This window comes from Cavia porcellus, unplaced genomic scaffold (genome assembly GCF_034190915.1).
Source record: "Cavia porcellus strain 051 isolate PalLab524CR breed Dunkin Hartley unplaced genomic scaffold, mCavPor4.1 scaffold_17, whole genome shotgun sequence".
NCBI classification, from domain to species: Eukaryota; Metazoa; Chordata; class Mammalia; order Rodentia; family Caviidae; genus Cavia; species Cavia porcellus.
Window position 1 is genome coordinate 32306502 of NW_026947500.1, and position 6000 is coordinate 32312501.

The window sequence follows — 6000 nt, forward strand, 5'->3', positions numbered from 1 at the left end:
TCTATCAAGGAAAGATCACAGAACCTGCCTCTTCTCTCTGGAAACCTGCTTTGCTGACTCCAGGGGCAATGCTATCAGTAACCAGGGCTCTAAGTGCCGTAGAATTTGCCAGAATTGGCCGAAAGTGCATGGTCTGGCTGGCTTACACAACAAGAAAGTGTCTCCTTACAGTGCTGGAGGCTGGATGTCCAAACTCCTGGTGTCAGCAGAGTTGCTGTCTTTTTTCTGTGTGGCTTAAACAACAAAAGAGAGTTTCTCCCAGCTGAGGAGGCCGGGAAGCCTGAGATCCAGGCCCCAGCTGACCTAGTGCCTGGTAAGAGCCCACTTCCTAGTTCCTAGGTGACCATGGTCTCACCAGAGCATGGGAAAAGGAAGCAAGTTCTCCATGTCTCTTCGTATGAGGGCTACACCCTCGAGGTCACCTCTCCACGACCTGTCTCCAAATGCAGTCATTCTGAGTGCTGGGGTTAGGACCTCTACACATCAACTTTGGAGGTGTCAGGGACATGACTCAGCCTGTAAACAACAGAGGGCAAAAAATCAAACAGGAATAATAACAGGAAAGCCTTTATTGAGTCTGGGCTTGGTGCAGGCTTTATTTTTAGGTGGACATGTTCTACTTAGGACGGGGCAGTGGGAGGATTATCACGTACAGAGGGTTATCGAGTGTGGCAAAGGTGGCTTTGAAACTCTGCTCTGCTATTTGGAGGTGAGGGCTTGGACAGGGTCTCACTATGTAGTACAAACTGGCCTTAAACTTGCTTAGTAGCCCAGGCTGGCCTCCAACTCCCCACAATCCTCCTGCCTCAGCCTCCTGAGTTCTGGGATTACAGGCACACACCACCACATCTGATCTCTGCTTTGCTATTGACTATTGGAAATGTGGACAAGTCACACCATATTGCCAGGCCTTAGCATTGCTGTCTATAAAATGTGGATATTGTCAAAACCAGCATGATGGCACAGGCCTGTAATCCTAGCATTCTCGGGTTCACAAGTTCAACCTGTCCCAGCCTGGACAACTTAGTCATTTAGCAAGACTAAATGAAAAATAATTAAAAGTCTCAAAAGATAAATAAAAGTGTTGGCAATAGATTTCAGTGTGAAGGCCTAGGGTTCAATTCCCTGATTCTTAAAATACAATAATCTGTACCAGATTTTCCTTGCTTTCTTAGCAGCACAAGCAGCAACTGGCCATTTAGTGTAACCGCATTTGAAGAACTGGAAAGGCTTAGACGGCCCGCAGCTTAGCTGAGTGAGGAGGTCCCCTGACAGGCAGCTCTCTGGGGACAGTTTGGGGCCAGTCTGGGGAGGGAGTGCAGAGATCTTACAGGAGGGCAGCCCATGGCTTCCCCACCCCACACCTCCTCCCTGAGATGTGAAGTTGGGGTTACACTGGGGATAATGTGGGCAACCCAGAAAGAATCCAGAGAAAGAAAATAGATCCAAGAAATTTAAGAAATATGGGACTCATGGCCAGAAGAAACCCAAAACCAGAAAGGCCTATACATGAGGTATGATCAAAATACACAGTGAATGTTTTCATTTTTAACGTTTATTGTACTAAGGATACATTATTACGAATTCCTGCCCAAATGCTCTGGCTGTCTTCAAACACTTATTCCATTGTCCTTGCCACTCTTTTTGGTTTGTTTGTTGCTTTGGGGGCTTGGGGTGGGGTTTGTGTTGTTTTTTGGAGACAGGATCTTGCTACATAGTTCAGGCTGCCTTGGACTCGCTATATAGCTCAGGATGGCCTCAAACTCACGGCGATCCTTCTGCCTCAGCTTCCTGAGTGCTGGGGTTATATGAGCCACCACGCCTGACTGTCCTTGACACTTTCTGAAGTGGTTCTGGAAGTCCTCTTTCTTGTCTTTAGAAGCTGTGATAAATAAAATACAAGCAAGAGGGCCCTCCAGCGGGAAGGGAGGCTCGTTGTGCCCTCGTGGGTCTGATTCACTGCACCTGGCACTGTGAGACTTCTCGTTCTTCCTCAAACTCAAAATGACCCTGCACCGTAAACATTCTGAATCAACTCAGGACATAGAGGCAGTTATAACAGCACAGCTAAAGACACTCCAGAAGGGGACTCCCAGAACTGCTGTGCAAAGTAGTGAGGATGCTGGGAGCTGTGTGTCCAAAGCAAAATGGGTATCTTCAGGGAGAGAACAGCAATATGTATCTTTTTTTTTTTTGTTTTTTTTTTTTTTGTCTTTTTCGTTTTTATCGGTACCAGGGATTGAACTCACGACTGCCTGCTTGTAAGGCAGGCGCTAATGCCGCTGAGCTAAGTCCCCAGCCCAGCAATATGTATCTTATGGCAATTCTTTTTGGTACCGGGGATAGAACTGATGACCTCGCATTTACCAGGAAAGCACTTGAGCCACTGAGTTAAATTCCCAGCCCCAATTGTAATTTTTTTTTGAAATGTGGCAATCACTGAATTTGTTTTATCATAGCTCCTAAGATAGTGATTCTGGGTCCTTCAGGTGCTGATGCTTGGTTCTAGTTTCTCTCTTAAGGCCAGGGTACTGTTTTGCTTGCTTTTTATTTTTGTTTATTGAAACAGGGTCTCACTGTGTAGTTCAGACTGGCTTTGAAGTCTCCACAGAGCCCAGGCTTGCCTCAGATTTACAGCAATCTTCCTACCTCAGCCTCCTAAATGCTGGGATTGCAGGCATGCATCGCCACACCCACAAGGCCAGTGTATTTGATAAATATCGGGGATTAAGACAGTGACATCGGAGGCATTTCTATTAGCAGTGACAAGGGATCTCTCCATTAAACAGAACCCTCAAAAAGTGCTGTTCAGGAGCTGAGGCCCCCACCTCCACTGGGAGCCCTGACCCCACCACAAGCAGGGCTGTGTCAGTGTCAGCTCTGCTGCTGCTGGGTAGTGAGGCACTGGGAAGCCAGGGACCTTGTCCCCATCCCCTGGCAGCCTGGCTTCCCAAGGAAGTGACTCTGTGATGGAGTAAAATGAGACATGAAATGAATAAACAAATGAAAGGAGTCAGGAGTAATGGTGCATGCTTATAATCCCAGCACTCAGGAGGCTGAGGCAGGAGGATCACTATGAGTTTGAGGCCAGCCTGCAGTATATAGGGAGACTGTCTCAAAAAGGAGGACGAAGGGGAGGAAGAAATGGAAGCTGAAGCAGGGACGCAGCACAGGTGAGCCCCCCGCGGGCATGGGCCCAAGGGCAGTGCCACTCAGTCCAAAAAATCAGGAGAGTCACTAGCTGTATCGAATTCCACTCAAGCAACTGCGATTGTTTATGGGAGCAGAGGGACCGGGCCTGACTCCTCGGTTTAGCCATTGCCCGTCATAGCCGGCTTCTACTGCTCTCTGTCCTTCACTATAGTACGTGCAGAGAATCAGAAACAAACCATTCCGAACTTGAGCATCTCCGGACACCGTCAGGACTCCTCTTTCTAGGACACCTGGAGGTCAAACCAGAGGAGCCCAGTGATGATCGGACTTCTGAGCTTCCAGCTCGGGCCAGCAGGTGGCGCCGCAGACAAGCATCTTGGACCCAGCCCCGCGCTAAGGCAGAGGCTACCTTGGAAAACGTGACAGGCGTGACGATCCACACAGCAGCCTTCACAAAAAGGCAAAGAGAGAAGGAAGTGCGCTCTACTTGTGGAAGAATGACAAAAATAGACATTTTCTTTCACCTTAAAGGACTGTTGGAGGCCATGAAAAGTCCTGAAGCAGCCCCGTGCACTTTCCCACTTCTCCTACCCCAGCTTCTTAAGTTTCTGTCTTTGCCTACTGTAGCTATAACCATAGCAACCCAGCTAGTAGGAAATTAGGGAAACTCCTACTCATTCTTTCAGAGGCAGGTAGTCTTCACCTTCTCTGTGAAGGCTCCTGCAAGCCCCCATTCGGCCCCAGAGGAGCCTGTCTCACAGGGACCACGCTGACATCCGTGCACGCCTGTGCTGTGACACTTGCCTCCCTGTCTCAGCGTGCATGCTGCTCTCCACCAGGGCACCGTGGTCTCGTTCACTTCTGCACACCCAGCGCAGCACCTGGACCGGTTCTGACCCACAGGAGCTGCTCAGCACGATTCCTGAATCTGCAAGGAGGAGAGGGGCCGGAGCTGCATTGCACTGGGGTGAGGCAGGTTGTCCCAGGAATGGAGCTGAGCCAGCGTGGCCAAAGACCCTTGGCAAGACAGCTACGGAAGAGTGGAATTGTGTCCTCAGCCAAGAAAGCCGTACATCCAGACGGACAGAACCGAGTAAGAAATTGGACAAAAGCAAAGATGATAGAAACTCAAGAGAAGCGGTGGTTGGTGGAGCGGAGGAGAGAAGTCAGAGTTCAGATCACCCTGTAGCCCTTGAAAAGGCTCAGAGCAAGACATTTAAGGCTGTGGGAAGAGACTGGAGTCCTGTTTTTCAATGGAGAAGATAGAATTTTGCACAATTTCACAAGGAAGTCAAGGAGAAACTGTGCTGAATTCTCCATTGGCTCAGGGAGGTAGGAAAGGAATGGATCCAGTAAGAATACTTGTAATCGCACATTGAACCTTCAATCTGCTAAATTACAGACATCATCTTGTTTAAAAGCAATCTGGAGAGGTAGCCAAGCCGGCCTGGGCTCAAATCCCAGCTATTGCACTTAGTAATGATGTGGATTTGGAGAAGCCATCTCAAGTTTCTGAGCTTCTCTATATCCTGTAAATAAGGGATGTTAAAACTTTCCTCCAAGGACTAATTAGAAAAGTAAAGGCAATCTATGTAAAGCACTTAGTACTGGCTCTGGACCAGGAAGCCAATTAACACTAACCCCATCCTTATCCTGGTTCTTTCTTTTTGGGGCCAGCCAGGATGTGCCACTCAAGTGTTTTGTTTTGTTTTGTTTCCTGAATCCATCTAAACTGTAACAAATCTTATGATTTCTCTCTCTCTCTCTCTCTCTCCCTCTCTCTCTCTCTCTGTCTGTCTGTCTCTCTCTCTGAGACAGAGTCTCAGACTAACTTTGGAGTCACTATGCAGCCCAGGCTGGCCTTGAACTCAAAGCAATCCTCCTGCCTCAGCCTCCTGGTATACTACCATGCCAAGCTATGATTTATTTAGCTTATAGCGCAGCCTTAAACGTCTTTCTCTGAGCCTTTTCAAAGGCTGCAGATCTGAACTCTGACTTCTCTCCCTCCGCCTCACCAACCACAGCTCCTTTTGGTGTATGCACATGATTGTTGCATAGGCTAAAATTAGTTCCAATGTCCCTTTTCCAAATTGCAGAAGACTTGATAGCTTTTGTATTCTTTTCCTTTCATCTGTCATGTGGTGGCTGCCATCTGTGCCATTTCCCTCTGTCCTTTCATCTCTGAGTGATGATCATTGCTGCAGGAGCATTCACTCAGCCAAGCTATTTCACCAACATTTCATCCTCCAGCCTGCTCTGTGTGCCCCAAGTGAAAACTAGGCTGTCTTTCATGAACAGAGATGATGCTGCAATACCCAACACTAGCAGCAGGCTTTCTTAATTGCTTTAGGATAACAGTGGGTGGCGGTAGGCTATCCACAAACTGCTTCCCCAAGGATCTGAGGCTTCTTAGTAAGAAACACGATTGGAAGGCTGAAGTAGGGGGCTAGACATGTGCACAACTAAGATTCCAACCTTAGCTGTGAAGCTGCCCGGCATCAGAGTGGTGTGGGAGACAGGGCGTGGCGAAGCCGGCTGGGGAAATGAACAGGACCCATCAATCACAAAATCCCAGGACAGCACCAAATAATTATCATACATGGAACTTCTCCCAGATGATGTAGATGGCATAAAAGAGACCAGATGCCATGAGGAGCCTGCTATCATGACTTCACATGATAGGCTACAGCAGAAAATGCCCCCCACGTTGCCCAGGTAACCTCAAGTTTACTCTAGTTCCTGTTACAGTTCCTGTTACTTCTGTGATGCACAGCTGCTCAGTGTAATGCACATTGTAAGAACCAATCCCCAACTGACAAGTCATACTGCCCCTGTACTTCCCTTTGG